The sequence below is a fragment of the Tupaia chinensis genome, unplaced genomic scaffold, assembly GCF_000334495.1.
Source record: "Tupaia chinensis unplaced genomic scaffold, TupChi_1.0 Scaffold144276_1, whole genome shotgun sequence".
NCBI classification, from domain to species: domain Eukaryota; kingdom Metazoa; phylum Chordata; class Mammalia; order Scandentia; family Tupaiidae; genus Tupaia; species Tupaia belangeri.
Window position 1 is genome coordinate 8,408,244 of NW_006204133.1, and position 17,078 is coordinate 8,425,321.

Here is a 17,078-nt window from a genome sequence, read left to right on the forward strand (position 1 = left end):
TAAACCTTTATTTTAAATGACCATGAACTTTTCTGTATTTTTGTAATAAATTATCAGCTTGATTATTGGAGCATTAACTTCTTTCTCTTTTGAGTCTGAATATCCTTGAATCTTACTGAAACTTCTATGGTTTCTTGAACTTGTCCCTGTTAGTCTCTCTCCTTATTCCCAGCAACTACTTAGGTAAAATCACGAGCCTCCTATTCAGATCTGCAAGTGACCTCATCTACCTCTTGAATCTGTTTACCACTAACTTGTAATAAATGGTTTTGCTTCAGAAAGTGCCTTTATTCCCCACTGGATGATGTCAAAAGAAAACGTTCCCATCATATATAAATAGCTCCAGCACAAAAAAAAAAAAAGAAAATGTTCACAATGTAATTTCAACAAGCTACCATGTAACCGCAATACCAAAATGTGACGAGGAAGAAGGCATCTAAAGAGAAAAATAAGAACGAAACTAAAAGTCAAATGTACCAATAAAAAATGTGCTAAATATTAGTGATAATATATAATATATTAAAGGCTTATATCTCATTGAAAAGTATACCTCAAGAAATATAAATATGAACTTTAGGATACTATAAAGGTAATTTATTGCATAAACAAGTCAAAATAACTACATTTGTACATATTTCTAGGGCATAAAAAATATATTTCAAATTCTAAACATTATAAATTAAATGTAGAAATAATATCTATACTTACACCAGAACTAGAAAGCAGAACTTTCTTTTCTTTTTTTTTTTTATTTTGAGAGATTTTTGCTGTAAGGCATGGCATGTACACTTGCCAGAGAGACAGAAAGTGAGAAATCACCCCCCAGAGGGGATAACCATGCCACGATCCCTTCTCCTCCATTCTCCAAAATAGGCAGACACACACACATACCCTGTGTGTTTTAAGTCACTGAGTCTGGGACTCAAACCATAGTCAACTACATGGGAGTCCCTTGATATAACCTCTAGGTTATATGTTGGCCCCCAGAAGGCAGAACTTTCTTGACATGAAGAAAAAAACTATTTCAAAATAATACATTATATATAGGCAAAATAGTAAGGGAGAAGTAGGGGTGTGGAGAGAGTGGAAGTATTACATTAAGTAACAAAGACAGATATCACTTACCACTTCTTACAGTTGTAATGTGACATATAAACTAGGAAGAAATACAACTATCTTAAAGGAAGAGGAAAAGTTTAATTAAACTGTTTTCTTGTCCATCTGAATTCTCTATCTAACCAGGAGAATCCATAGTAAAAAAACCCATAAAATTGGGGCTGGAAGATGGCGTGGAGGTTAAGGGTGCTGGACTCCCACTTGGTCAACCACAGTTCGAGTTCCAGACTTGGTGGCTTTTCTTCTCTCTCTCTCTCTCTCTCTCATACTCTGTCCCTTTCTGGTCAAATTAAAAGGAAAGAAGGAAGGAAGGAAGGAAGGAAGGAAGGAAGGAAGGAAGGAAGGAAGGAAGGAAGAGAAGAGAAAGAAAGAAAGAGAGAGAGAAAGAAAGATAAGATAATTCTTTAAAATATATATATATAATTAATATAATAGTTCAATAAGACAACTAACTACTATAAAATAAATAAATTGAAAATAGATTCCCTAGAATGAGTTAGAATACAGAATGGAGGGAAATCTTATTCATATTTACTACTTAATTATAAAAGCCATTTCTATAAAAATAAGAAATAGGAATTATTTATATGAAAAATTATATTTTCTGAGAGATATAAAATGTAATGGAGACATGAAATAATTTAAAAGAATCAGAGGTGGGGCTGGCAGGTGGTATGGTGTGGGTAAGGGCGCTGGACTCCCACATGGCTGACCCCAATTCAAGTTCTGGACCTAGAGGCTTACTTTGTCACTTCACTCTCTTTCTCTCCTTATCTCTCGTTCTGTCTCTCTCTGGTCCAATTTAAATAAATAAATAAATACAGTTAAATAAAATAATTCTAAAAATAGTTTAAAGAATCAGAGGCATAATAGCACAGAGTTACCAATTTGTTTCAAATTGATGAGTCTCATTGCTACTTGACATAGAGAAAGTTACCCTGTTCTGATCAATCGCTTATTCGTACCTCCCCTTGGGCAAACTGACCAGAGGTCAGCATAGTTTGCAGGGTGATGTACACACAGGTGTCAGTCCTTTCTAGTGAAAGGAGATTCTGAGAGCAAACAAGCACTACGTGTGCACATTTCTTTCATCTCTCACCCTTTGCCATCCTTATGCCATAGTTCTATTACTCATTCCTTCCTCTTCTTACACTTCTAGCTATATTTAACTCCTGCAACACTAGACGATGTTTCTTCTTAACAAGATGCAACTGTAAACAAATGTAAGATGCTCTTGAAATCTCGCAAAAGAAAAAAAAAAAAAGAAAAGAAAAAACAGAGTGGGGAATGCATACTCCATAACTCACCCTATCCACTTTATAGGATTAATTTCTCTACAAACCAAGATATCAGGCATGCTGTAATCGAAAAACTGATTACAAAATTAAGTACCAGCAACATTCTTTATATAATAGAGGAAGAAGGATAAAAGGGAAAGGTTGAACAATATTGACAAATACGTACAGGAAAATATGAATACTTATCTTCATTTCTAGAAATGTGAATTTGTCTGTAGTTGTTATTTATGAATTCGCTCCATCAGCCAGGGCATAGTACATCTAGAATCTCAAGTAAATGTATCTTTGTCTATAAATTTGGTGGAGTCCAAGTATGTAGTCCATCTCTTTTGACTCACACCTTAGAGCCCATTCCATGTATTTTTCCAAAGTAAATTGTGAAATTTTGTGCTTGTCTTCCTAAAGATGCTGGTCTCAGATTCTGGTAATGGGTCTTACGTCTTAAGTCAAAGGGCATAGAGTGAATGTGGACCCTAAGAGTAGGCTTTCTCTCTCTCTCTCTTTTTTTTTTCTTCTTCTTTTAGAGAGAGAGGTTTTGTTTTTTGTTTGTTCGTTTGTTTTTGTTATAGGGCATGTGGACTCACCAGAAGAGACAAAAAACAAGAAATCACCCTCTGGGCAGTGGGGGATGGATCCCTTCTCCTCTAATCTCCTCTCTGGATTTGGGCATGCATGTATATGCATCCAGCATGAGTTTCAGGCCTCTGAGTCCAGGATTTGAACTGCAGTTGGCCATGTGGGAGTCCAGCAATGTAACCATTAGGCCATTTGCTGGTCTTCAGAATAGGCTTTCTCTAGCAAGCAAACTGCTTAAGGTGAGTACTGTATTAGGTTTTTATCTCCAAGGAAAGGAAGCCACCATATCTGTTAAGCAAAGTGCTGTTTCTCTTGGCAAAGGTCGTTCAAGGGATTTCAGGGGTTCAAAATTCTCAGAATTATTTTCATCCACCCAGCTGGTCCACCCAAGTTATAGTTACTCCTCCCAAATCATTTTCCTAAGCTGTACGTAGAAGACATGCAGAGGCTATTCATTCAACATGTTTTGTGATTCTATTACAAGAACAACTAAAATTTGGGGCTTCATGTTATTAGCTATTTCTGTCCTGTAGTTAAAAGGAATGAGTCCATTTTAAGTCTTACAAAAATTCCAATTTGGGCTAAGATTTGCTTTTCCAAGATAAGAGAGAATTCTGAAATTTTCTAATTTAATGTCATGATGTTGAATCTTCTAAATATATCTTAAAATATTTATAGTGTCTCTAATGTCTTCCCTCTTTGCTGCTGTTTGTTCTTGGTGCATTTTCTCTAATGAGATCATTCTTGCTAACTGCCAAATAATTTTATGATTTTTTTCAGACTTTTATAGTCAATCTATTGGAAGATGGTTTCTATTTCATTAATGTCGATTCTAAATTTATTATTTTTTTGTTTCTTCTTTCTGCTTTTTTTTTTTTGATGTAAATGGTGGTTTATAGTTTGATTCTGAAATAAATAAGATTATTGATTTTCAACTTTGTCCTGTTCTAATTCATGTATTCATAATAACTGTGCACAATTATAACTTCAATCTCACAAGAATGTTTTGAAATATTGAGTCATTAAAAGGCTATGATCTATTTTTCTATGCAAAAATGCGTCATGACTCTTTTGATGACCTAATATTTTCATTGTAATTCAGATAACTCTTCATTTTTCCTTCATGACCAAAGAATATAGCATTTTGTTACTGGTAACTAGCTAAATTATACTGTGGTTGAAGAACAACATAATTGCATAACTCCTACCATTGGACATCTGTTCTTTTACAGGCCCAGTGTATGGTCAGTTTTGGTAAATGTTTTGTATACACTAACATATTTTATATATTCCTTGCTATACAGTGTTTTAAATATGTGAGTTAGCTCATCTTGATCTATGACACTATTCAAATCTATATTTACACTAACTTTTGACTACTTTTTCAAATTAATACTAGGAAAGATTGTTAAAATAACCACTCTAGAAGCCAACAGGTGGTGTAGTGTTTATGGTGCTGGACTCCCACATGGCTGATTGCAGTTTGAGTTCAGGACCTGGTGGCTTGAAAAATCACATCAGACACATGTGCATACATGCTCAAAATTCCAGGAGAATGGAGGAGAAAGGATTGCATAGTGACCATCCCCTCTAGAGGATGATTTCTCACTCTTCCTCTCACTGTCTGTTTCTCTCTGGCTAGCACACCTGGCCTATGGCAAAAACCTTATTTATTTATTTATTTATTTATTTATTTATAGGTATTTTTATTTATTTTTTTGGAGATGTTTTTGCTATAGGGCGCATGCGCTCACCAGAAAGACAGAGACAGGCAGACAGAAAGGGAGAAATCACCCACTAGGAGGAATGACTATGTTGCAATCCCTTCTCCTCCATTCTCCCCTCAGGATCTTGGGCACGTACACACATGTGCCCAACATGAGTTTAAGCCACTGGGTCTGGGACTCAAATAGCAGTTGACTACATGGGAGTCCACTGATGTAGCCACTATGCCATGTGCTGGTCCCTATTTATCTTTTCTTTTTTAAGTTCAATCTGTGGTTTTTCTATTTCTCCTTTTTTTCTTTTTGGCAATTGTTTCTTTATATATTTTGACTATATGTGTTAAATTACATATAACTTTATTTTTAAAGTCTTTTTATTTAGTGAGAAGGAGAGAGAGCAGTACCCCTGGCAGGATCTTCACATGCAACCCTCCTTGCAGGCTTATACCAAATAGGGTGGTGAGGGTGGGGGAGTGTACTGGGTCTGTTCAGGGAGACCTGAGATGTGAATCTGGAACCTTCCAGTGTGGCTTCAAACGTCATGCAGCAGCAGCTATAATGCCTACACCACCACAGCTGGGCTAAGTTACATATAACCTTCTTGATTTATTTTTTGCCAGAGAGCTTGTACACTCACCACGGAAAGACAGAGAGATAGACAGACAGGGAGAGAAACAAAGTGCCCCCACCCCAGTGGGCATGGTTATACTGTAATCTCTTCTCTCATCCATCCTTTGGACAGTGGGCACATGCACGCGCACGCAAACACACACACACACACACACACACACACACACACCTGTCATGTTTTTCAAGTCACCAGGGCCAAGATTCAAACCACATAGTCAGTCATGTGGGATATAGCTCCCTTAATCACTAGGTACAGAACTGGTCCACTGCCATGTTTCTTTAGGCAGCATAATGTCATTATTTTAATATATCTAGTCTAATAGATTTATTTATACTAACATTTAATGTAATAAATATTATCTTGAGGTTTTAATCAGCCATATCCCTATTTGTTTTATATTAGATTGTATTTTTTATTGCTCCTCTTGATCTTTTTTAAGTGAAATAAGCGTTTTGTTGGTATTTTTTAGCTATAGTTCCTGTTCATTTTTCATTGTGCTATTATTTTTAAAAGGCATTGTTTATATTAAAATATGATTTCTTGCCTTTGTTCTATAATATAGTAATAAATGTATTATTGCATCTATATTATTGTATATATACAATGCAATGTATTTTATCTTAATTTACCATGTTTTACCCATGATGTTATTATTAATTTATGTAGTCCATATTTATTTAGATTCACTCAAATATTTTCTAATTACTGCTTTCTAACTTTCCTGCACATCAGAGCTTCTATCTGTCATTATTTCTCTGGTAACTCCCTTTAGTATTCTTTAAGTGAAAGTTTGGGTGATGATCTATTTTTCTGTATTTTGAACACGTTTTTACTTACCTTTACCTCTGAAGGATATTTTTACTGGATACATATTTTTTATCTCTTAAGAGTTTTGGAAAAACTCTTAATCATTATGTCTTTACAAATTGCTCCTCTCTCCTGCCTCTATTTCTTCTGGAGCTACAGTCATACTTCCCATATGTTGAGCTCATTGTGTTCTCTGCCATTTTTTTCCTATGTAATTTTGTTTGGATTTCATCTTGCCTATATTCTAGTTTATTATGCATAGTATTAGTTCTCTACTTAATTCCGTTCAATCAACCACTCAAAGCATCAAACAAGTTCTTATTTCCAGCTATTGCATATGTGTGAATTTTCTACTGATGTGCATAGACATAGTGTTTTAAACACAACCACTTAGTAACTCACAGTTCTGTAGGTCAAAACTCCAGGGGAAGTAGACTGCATTTTCTTTTTTTGATCTCAAAAGTCAAATCAAGATGTTGGTCATATAGGGCTCTTGTCTAGAAGGTTTGAGGAAAGAATATTTCAAATTTATTCAGTGGATAGCCGAATTCAGTTTCTTACTGTGGAAGACAGTGGTCCCATTTCCTTTATGGCTGTCAGATAGGGCTTTCAGCTCCTAGATTATCTGCAGTTTTTGACACATATCCCCTTTGGACTACAGAGCCAGGAACAACTATTTTAATTACAATGATGGGTTTAAATCTCTGACTTCCTCCCCTGCCACTGACCAGAGAAAGCTCTCTGCTTCTCAAGTAATCACATGGAAAATCTCCTTCTAAATTCAACTAGGTGTTTTTGTTTGTTTGTTTGTTTGTTTTATTTACACCTGAAAAATTCCTTTTGCCTTGTAATCTCATATAATCACAAAAATAACACAAGAGGACAGAGGCCATGGACCACTTAGAATTCTGTCTAGTAATTTTAGAAAGTAATATAGTTTAAAACAAAGTTTTATTCAATTTTATTAGGGTATAATTCATAAAAAATAAAATACATAGTTAAATTGTAAAGTTCAATGAGGTGACAAATGAATGCACCCAATGTGATTACCACTACAGCATTCAAGATAAAGAACATTTCTTCCTTCCTAATCTGCATTCCTCTTATTTCTTTTCTTCTCTTATTGCATTAGCTAGTACTTCCAGAATAATATTGAAAAGGAGTTATGAGAGGAAACATACTTGTATTGTTTGTGATCTTCATGAATAAGCTTTAAATTTATTATGATTAGGTATGATATTAGCTGTAGGGCTTTAAAAATTATTCCTCTAATTTCTAATTTACATACATTAATAGTACATGTATTTGTGGTATAGTGTGGTTTCCTGAAACATGCATACTTTGTGTAATGATAAAATCAGTTCAGTAAACAAATACACCACCTCAGACATTTATCACTACTTTGAGTGGTACACATTCATAATCCACTCCTCTAGCCATTTTGAAGTATACATCAATTGCCACCAACTATTATTATTCTACTGTGATATAGTACTATGTAACTATGGAATTCATGTAACTTATTTACTTGTACTGTTATATCTTTTAAGAAAGTTCTCCCCATCCACCTCCATTCTCCTTTCTACTTACCAATGTCTGGTATCCACCATTAGATTCTCCAGTTCCAATCTATCAAATCTTTTAACTTACCCTAAATAATGAAAATATTTGGTACTTGTCTTTCAGTGTTTGTTTATTTTACTTAGCATTATTTCCACTGGTTCATTCATGTTGCCTCAAATAATTAGCTTTTATCATTTTTTATGACTCAATATTACATTGTGTATTATTAGCAAATTAAAGATGTCCCTCTTTATTTTGGGCATACATGCACCCATGACTGGCATGAGTTTTAAGGCACTGGGTTTGGAATTTGAACCAGAGTTGATCACATGGGAGCCTAGTGCCTTAGCTACTTTGCTGCCTGTTGACCCTGAACTTATTAGTTATTATATTAAGAATTAATAACGTTTCTTCCTTAAATGTTAAGGAGAACTTATCATTGGTTATAATAATGTCAATATAATTCTCTGTGAATTACATATAAGTAGAGAAAATACATAACAATTTATTTAATGACTATCAGCCTATTCACTGTGTCCGTTTCTTCTTGTGTTGAGTTTGGCAGAGTCTATCTTTAAAGGAATTGGTCCAATTTATGTTATCACCATTGTAGACATAGATTTGTTCATGGTATTCTTTTATTATCCTTTTAATGTTCATAAGATCTGTAGTAATCTTTTCTCTTTAATCTAAGTTTGTAATTTGTGACTTCTCTCTCTTAGTTAGCTTGACTGTAAGCTTACCAATTTTATTCAGCTGTTCAAAAACCAGCTTTTGGTTTCATTGATTTTCTATTGATTGATTTCCTTTTTTCAACTTAATTGATCTTTCTACTCTAATTCTTATTTCTTTTCTGCTGGTCATTGTAGAGTTAATTTTCTCTTCTTTTTCATTTTTGTAAAGTGGAAAATTAGGCTATTGATTTTTGAATCTTTTTTTTTCTTTTCTAATACATGCATTCATTGCTATACATTTTCCTGTGCTATTTTTGCTACCTCTCACACATTTTGATAAATTGTTCTTTTATTCCATTTAGTTTGAATATTTTCCTTTATTCTTTTTTTTTTTTTTGGAGAGGTTTTTGCTACAGGGCGTGTGCACTCGCCAGACAGACAGAGAGAGACAGAGAGACAGAAAGCGAGAAATCACCCCCCAGGGGGGATGGTCACGCCGCAATCCCTTCTCCTCCATTCTCCTCTCGGGATCTTGGGCACACACGCACACCCGCCTGGCGTGAGTTTAAGCCACCGGGTCTGGGACTTGAACCGCGGTTGACTACATGGGAGTCCAATGACATAGCCATTACGCTAACTGCTGGTCCCTATTTTCCTTTATTCTTAAAATATTTTCTTTGACCCATGTGTTATTTAGAAATGTGTTGCTTAGTCTCCATTATTTGGGATTTTTCAGCTGTCTTTTAGTTACTAATTTCTAGTTTAGTACCATTGTGGTTTGAAATCAGACTTTGTATGATTCCTATTCTTTTAAATTTGTTAAGGTTTATCTTTTTCTCTTTCTTTCTTTCTTTTTTTTTGGAGAGGTTTTTGCTATAGGGCGTGTGTGCTCGCCAAAAAGAGATAGAAAGACAGAAAGCGAGAAATCACTCCCCGGGGAAATGGCCACACCTGCAATCCTTTCTCCTCCACTCTCCTCTCAGGATCTTGGGCATGCACTCTTGGCATGAGTTTAAGCCACCAGGTCTGGGACTCAAACCGCTGTCGACTATGTGGGAGTCTAGTGACATAGCCATTATGCCAACTGCTGGTCCCTGTTAAGGTATATCTTAGGGTCTAGGATGTGATCTTTCTTGGTTAGGTTTCATGTGAGCCTGAAAAGATTGTGAATTGTGCTGTCATTGGATGGTGTTCTATTGACGTTGATAATACCTAGCTCATTGACGGTATTGTTAACTTCAACTATTTTCTTAATGATTTTCTGCCAGCTGGATCCACCCTTTCTGACAGTGGAATTCTCCCTCTATGGGAGTGGATTTATCTATTTCTCCTGAAGTTCCAGCAGATTTTGCCTAGTGTAGTTTGACACGTTGTTATGTGGATACATTCTAAGGGTTCTTTTATCTTAAGAATTGAGTCTTGGGACCAGCAGTTAACGTAATGGCTCTGTAGCTGGACTCCCACGTAGTCGACCACAGTTCGAGTTCCAGGCCCGATGGCTTAAATTCATGCCGGGCATGTGTGCATGTGTACCCAAGATCCCGAGAGGAGAATGGAGGAGAAGGGATTGCGGCGTGGCCATCCTCCTGGGGGGTTGATTTCTCGCTTTCTGTCTCTCTGTCTGTCTCTGTCTATCTGATGAGCGTGCACACCCTATAGTTAAAACCTCTCAAAAAAAAAAAAAAAAGAATTGAGTCTTATATCATTATTGAATGTCCTTCTTTATTCCTGATATCTTTTCTTGCTTTCAAGTCTGCTTTGTCTGAAATTAATATAATTATAACTGCTTTCTTTTTATTTGTGTTATTATGGTATATTTTTCTCTGTCCACTTAACATTTAATATCTCTTTGTCTTTACATTTGTATATTTATGTATGTTTTTTATATAAAATTACCTTCTTGTAGCCAGCATATAATTTTTAGATCCAATCTAGCAATCTCCATTTTTAATTGGTATTTTCAGATCATTAAAATTTAAAATAATTACTGATTTAGTTGGATTAATCTCTACCATACTTGTTATGGCTTTGTATTTGTTGTGCCTATTCTTTGCTTGTATTTTTTGTGCTACTGTCTCTTTTTTCTTTTCTTTTCTTTTTTTTTTTTTTTTTTTGAGAGTTTTTTGCCGTAGGGTGCATGCGCACGCCAGACAGATAGAGACAGAGAGACAGAAAGTGAGAAATCGCCCCCAGGGGGGATGGCCATGCCACAATCCCTTCTCCTCCATTCTCCTCTCAGGATCTTGGGCATGCACGCATATGCGCCTGGCGTGAGTTTTAAGCCACCGGTCCAGTACTTGAACCGCGGTCAACTACATGGGAGTCCAGCGACATTGCCATTACACTAACTGCTGGTCCTTGCTATTCTCTTTAAAAAAATAATAATAATAATAATTTAAGAGCGATTTTTCAAATGGTGCATGTGCTCACTGAAAAGATAGAGAGACAGAAAACAAGAAATCACCCTTCAGGGGGCATGAGCATACCACAGTCCCTTCACCATTTTTCTCTTGGGATCTTGGGCATGCACACACATGCGCCTGGCATGAGTTAAGCCACCAGGTCTGGGAGTCATACCACGGTGGACCATGTGGGTGTCCAACAACATAACCATTACACAATCTACTGGTCCCTACCTTTTATGGTTTTAATTGAAGATTTTATATAATTCTATTTTCTCCTTTGTTAGCATGTCTGTTGTACTTACTTGACTTTTATTAGTAGCTTACCTAGAGTTTTCCATATGCATTTATAATTAATCTAAGTGTACCCTCAAATAATATGCCACTTCAACTGGACTTTGTGTATTTTTTAATAAAAAAAAAATTTCTGAGGACTAGACAGTGGCATGGCAATAAAACACAACATGTGTAGCCTGACCTACATGGCAACAGTTCAAGGTTCACCAGAGATTCTCTTGAGAATGCTGGGCCCATGCATGCCCATAATCTGAGACTGGCTGAAGCTGGAGGTAGATCATGGAGTCAAGAACCTATTGGAAATGCTGTATCTATCACTCTCTTTCTTTATCTCTTTCCTGCTCATGGAACAATTAAATAAATAAACGTATTTTTTAAAAACTAGAGGGCTGTTAGTAGCATAGTGGTAAAATGTAATGCTCTGCAAGGTCGACCCACATGGGAAAGTTTCAGGTTCATGTCCAAAGACTTCCTTGAATACACCAGGTACACACATGCCCATGATCTGAGGTTGGCTGATGCAGGGGATGGATGAATTATGACATCAAGACCCTGTTGGGGGTGCCATCTTTCTCCTTCTATCTCTGTCTCTCTTCATCATGAAAGAGATAAGTAAATGCCCTTAAGTAATATGAGTCTTTAAAAAAGTTAAAAGAAATTGGGGGACCAGCAGTTGGCGTGATGGCTGTGTTCCTGGACTCCCACGTAGCTGACCGTGGTTTGAGACCCAGACATGGTGGCTTAAACTCACACCAGACGCGTGTGTGTGCATGCCCAAAATCCCGAGAGGAGAATGGAGAAGGGATTGCGGTGTGGCCATCCCCCCTGGGCGGTGATTTCTTGCTTTCTGTTTCTCTGTCTCTCTCTTTCTGGTGAGTGCAAGTGCTCTATAGCAAATAACTCCCCCCCCAAAAAAAAAAAAATGAAAAGAAATTGATCTGTTTTCTCCTCTTGTCCTTGTAGTTTTTTTCATTCACTTAACTTACATATAGACACGCATAAGTATGTATTATATGTTATATAATGATATGATATATGCATACACCTACATAATAGAATATAATGCTGCTACTATTATTTTTTAAAAATGCTTATCTGAAGATCTGATCAATGAAGAATAAAAAAGTCTATTTTTATCTTTATTTATTCTTTTTCTCATATTCTCCTTTTCTTTATCTACATACCTGAGTTTCTGTTATGACATACATCATTTTCATTCTTTCTTAAGAATTTCTTTTACCATTTCTATTTCTTCTAGCACAGGTCTACTGGCAACAAAATTTCTCGATTTTTAAATTTTTAAAAATTTTGTTCAGTTACTCATTTTTGTCTGAGAAAATTTCTAGTTCTCCTTCACGTTTAGAAAATAATCTCAAAAGTTCCAGAAGTTCAGGTTACTAATTTCAGGTTACTAGGGTATTTTTGGTTTTGTTTTGTTTTTCTGTCTTAAAATTTTGCTTCTCTATTTCTTGTTTGTATCATTTCTGAGAAGTCTTACTTATTGCTTCCCTTTAAGCAAGGCACATTTTTCCTTCGCCTTCTTTCAAATTTTACATATATATATATATATATATAGTGGCTTAAAACTCACGCCGGGCACGTGTGTGTGCGTGCCCAAGATTCCGAGAGGAGAATGGAGGAGAAGGGATTGCAGCATGACCATCCCCCCTGGGGGGTGATTTCTCACCTTCTGTCTCTATGTCTCTCTCTGTCTGTCTGGCGAGCGCACACGCCCTATAGTAAAAATCTCTCCAAAAAAAAAAAAATGTCGCATGTCTTGATGTAGATATTTTTTGTTTTGCTTACACCATTATTATCATTTTAAATTCTAGCTATATTTTCATGAGTGAGAGATAGAGGAAGAGAGAGTACAAAAAAAAAGAGAGAGAGAGAGAAACAGAGAAAGAGAGAGAGTGCGAGAGAGAGAGAGCGAGAGAGAGCACTCCCCAACAGTGTCTCCATGCTTCTGTCGACTCCCAGCCTCAACCAGTGAGAATCACAGCATGAGTGGATACACTGGGGCTGCCTTTCCAGGACCTTCTGTGTGTCTCCAGCACCATGGAGCATGGTGTATCGCTGTGCCGTAGCAGCTGGCCCGTTACTACTATCTCCTGCTTTACGTTCACTGAGCTTCCTGAGTCTGTGATTGGGTGTCTGACATTAATTTGTGGAAATTCTCAGTAATTATTGTTTACAAACATTTCACCTGTTGCTTTTTCTCTTTTCCTTTTGGTATTCCCATTACCTGTTGCAGTATTAGCATGGTCATTGGATATTCTATTCCGCTTTGTTTTTCAGACTTTGTTTTCTTTTCAGTTTTAGACTTTCCTGTTGGTATATACTAAAACTTGGAGATTTTTTTCCCTCAGTCATATCCAGTCTATTAATAAGCTTACCAAATACAGTATTTCTATCACAATGTTTTTTGATGACTAGAATCTCTTTTTGGTCTTCAGGTTTTTCGTTTCTCTGTTTGCATTGCCCATCTGATTTTGCATACTGTTTACTTTTTCCATTACCTCCTTTAGTATTTAATCAGTTATTTTAAATCCCCACTCTGATAACTCCAACAATTCTGTCACATTTGGTCCTAATGTTTGCTGTGCGTCTATAAATTGTACTTTACCTTTCAGTACGCCTTGCAATTTTTTTGTTGATAACCAGACATATGAAGTATTGAGTAAAAGAAACCACTTAGCAGACCTTTTATAATGTGGTGGCTAAATGTGGGAGGAGTGAACGTATTCTATAGTTCTGTAATTAGGCCTCAGTCTTTTTATGAGTTTGTACCTTTGGACTGTCTACTTTACAAATGGTTCTCAATATTTTCCTCCTCTCATGAGCACAACATGATAGCTAGGATGGGCTTGAACTAGGTCATATCCTTCTCTTACCTGGGAGGTTAGAGAGCATTCAAGTTGATGTTTTCCTTTCTCTAGATCACTTAAGCTCTAATAATGACCAGTATCTACGGCTTTGATTAGCTAGTCTTTCCTACAGGTGGCCCTTGTTAAGAACAGAACACTCCGGCATATTATAGTATGGTTCATTTTTACCCTCCTCCTGCTGGAAGCACAAGGGCATTTTTCTATATTATTTATTGTGGGACTCTGAGCTCTTGGAAGTAAATCTCAGAATATTGTGAGGGCTTCCCTGTGACTGTTTCCCCTAGAATCTTTAACTCTCAGACTTGTTCACACTGAGCCTCCTGCAATTTGTCAATTACATTTTGGATTTCCCCACCCAGCACTGGCTCTCACGATGTTTCCACTCACAAGTCTCTGCTCTGGTTAGCAGGGACGCTCTGCGTTCATCTCGCTGTCTGCGATCACTGGGGCAGCAAGTTGTCCTGTGTCCTCTTCTTTTATGAAATTCATCAGAGTTGATTTTTTCAGTCTGTTTGACTTTCAACTTGCTACTAGGATGGAGTCATGATTTCCAAACTCCTTGCATGGAGACCCAAAACCCAGAAGTCCTTGAACTTTTATTTTTATATATAAAAAAAATTGTGCAGTGGTCATAGGAATAAAATAGAGAATTTGTTCTTATAATGAATCACTGACTATGAGGCATACTTTGGTATGCACATACTTTTGAGTTAACCGGGAAAGATTTAAGATAAATGTTAGTTATTTTTCTATAGTGTCTTAATATCAGTGTTCTTATGAGTGTAGTCACAAAACTGATAACATTGTAGAGAAAGTATAATATGCATGCCTAAAAAGTGTTTTCTAATACTCTCTTATGTTCTATTCTCTTTTTTAATATAGAAATTGAGATTAATAGTTAAAACATCTACTGTCTTAAAATTTTATATGTTAAGCATTAGTCATCTCCATCTAGAGGAATCTGTAGAAGACATTTTTTTATTTCATGTACCCACCCCAAATTAGTTGAGAGCTGACAGGACCAGCAGGTGGCATGGTGGTTAAAGCGCTGGACTCCCACATGGACAATCACAGTTTCAGTCTCAGGCCTGGAGGCTTGAAAATCATGCCAGGCTTGTGTGGATATGTACCAAAAATCCAGAGAGGAGAAGGGAAGAGAAGGAATTGTGGTGTGGCTATCTTCTCTGGGTAGTGATTATTTCTCACTAGCGCTCTCTCTAGCAAACTCACATACCTTAAGGCAAAAGCTTACCAAAAGTAAAATAAAATAAATAAATTTCGTTTCAGTACTAATTTTCTTTAACTAAATTAACTCGAGCCTTTGTTGGTATTATTTTGTTTTCGTTTGTTTTGTGGTCCTCCACGTTGCACTGATATTCTTACTTCTTAACCTGTTGCAATAACCTTTTCACAGGTTTTCCTGTCTTAAGCCTCTCATCTATTCAGTTTATCTCAAATGAGTGGTACTGCTTCAGTCTCCTCTGATCGAAAACCTGCAGGGGCTCCTCATTACATAAATAACAAAGTCCAGATTCCCCATGTTTCAAGAACCGATCCCTGCTGCTTCTACCTGAGCCATAAGTATATTTCACACAAGCATGTCTCTCCAACACTGTCAGCAACCTAGTCCAGCTCTGTCTCTGTATCTCCTTCTTCTCCCGGATCATTGCCCTGGAAATCGCCCCAATCCTCTACCCTTCCCACCTGCACTTACAATACCATAGGGACAAGAGAGTGGTGTTTTCAAAGTGCATGTGTGCACAATGTAGTGTAGTGATCAGTGTAGGAGATGAATAGCATATATCTCTGGTTTGTATACCTTAAAACGAAAACCAAACTTTAGCTCACAAAAACATACATTCATTATATGTAAGCCCAAAATTTAATTTTAAAATAAATAAATAAATATCAAGGAAGAAAGAAGTGTTGGAGGTAGGTAAGGCGTTGAGAAAGATCTGTCTGCTAACTGTACGGAGAGAAATTGATTAGGCCAAAGCCATAGGTGGCCCCACGTGAATGGAGACATGGCTGAAGCAGGGTCAAGACAAAAAGCCTGAGAGATGACCAAGGTGAGTTTGCAAAGAGCTGCTTTTGAGCTTTCCCTGTTCTGCTGCAAACATAAATTTTAATCTTATTGTAATTAAAGAAATTTAATATATAATACACAATTTTTTTTTTTTTAGAGATTTTTGTTATACGGTATGTGCATTCGCTGGAGACACAGAGACAGACACAAAGAGACAGAAAGCAAGAAATCATCCCCCAGGGGGCATGGCCATGCCACAACCCCTTCTCCTCCATTCTCCTCTCGGGATCTTGGGCACGCACTCACACGCACCCGGTGTGAGTTTTAAGTCACCGGGTCTGGGACACAAACCATGGTCGACTACATGGGAGTCCAGTGACACAACCATTACGCTATAATACACATTTTAACTTAAGCATGTACACTTTTAGAATTTTATAACTAACGACTCCTCCCTGCACTGTTTCCACAGCTTAGGAGCCTGGATTTTGAGGCTCTGTGACAGGACAGAGGGAACTTCAAAATGTTCACAGGAAAATGGAATTACAGTGTGAGTTTTATTTTGGTGCAAATAATTACAAATCCACACATTTCTTTTTCATGACTTGCATGTTCCATCAGCTTCTTGAGAATTCCCCAGCCCGTTGATATCATGTGTGGTGAGATGGCATCTTGTACCTGAGTGCGTATCTTCTGTTCTAAGGACATCATGCATTTACTTAGATCAGGTTGGAAATCACATTTTGCTTCATGTGATCCATTTACAAATGGAATAGAACAGCCATGATACAGAGTGTGAAAATTAAAGTATTATTATTTCTTTTTTAGCTTTTTCCAACCCCGTGTAACTGTTCAGGCCAGCTCCACCCTGGTGGCTGAGGGAGCTGGGTCCCCATGACTAACCATGTGGTCTGAGTCTGGGCCCTTGAAAAAACATACCCAATATGAGTGCCCAAAGTCCAGACAGGATAGACAAATGAAGGAGAGGACACTGCAACATGATCATGCCCCACTGCGGGTGCTTTCTCCCTCTCTCTCTTATCTCTGTCACTCCTTTGCCAGAACACACACTCTTT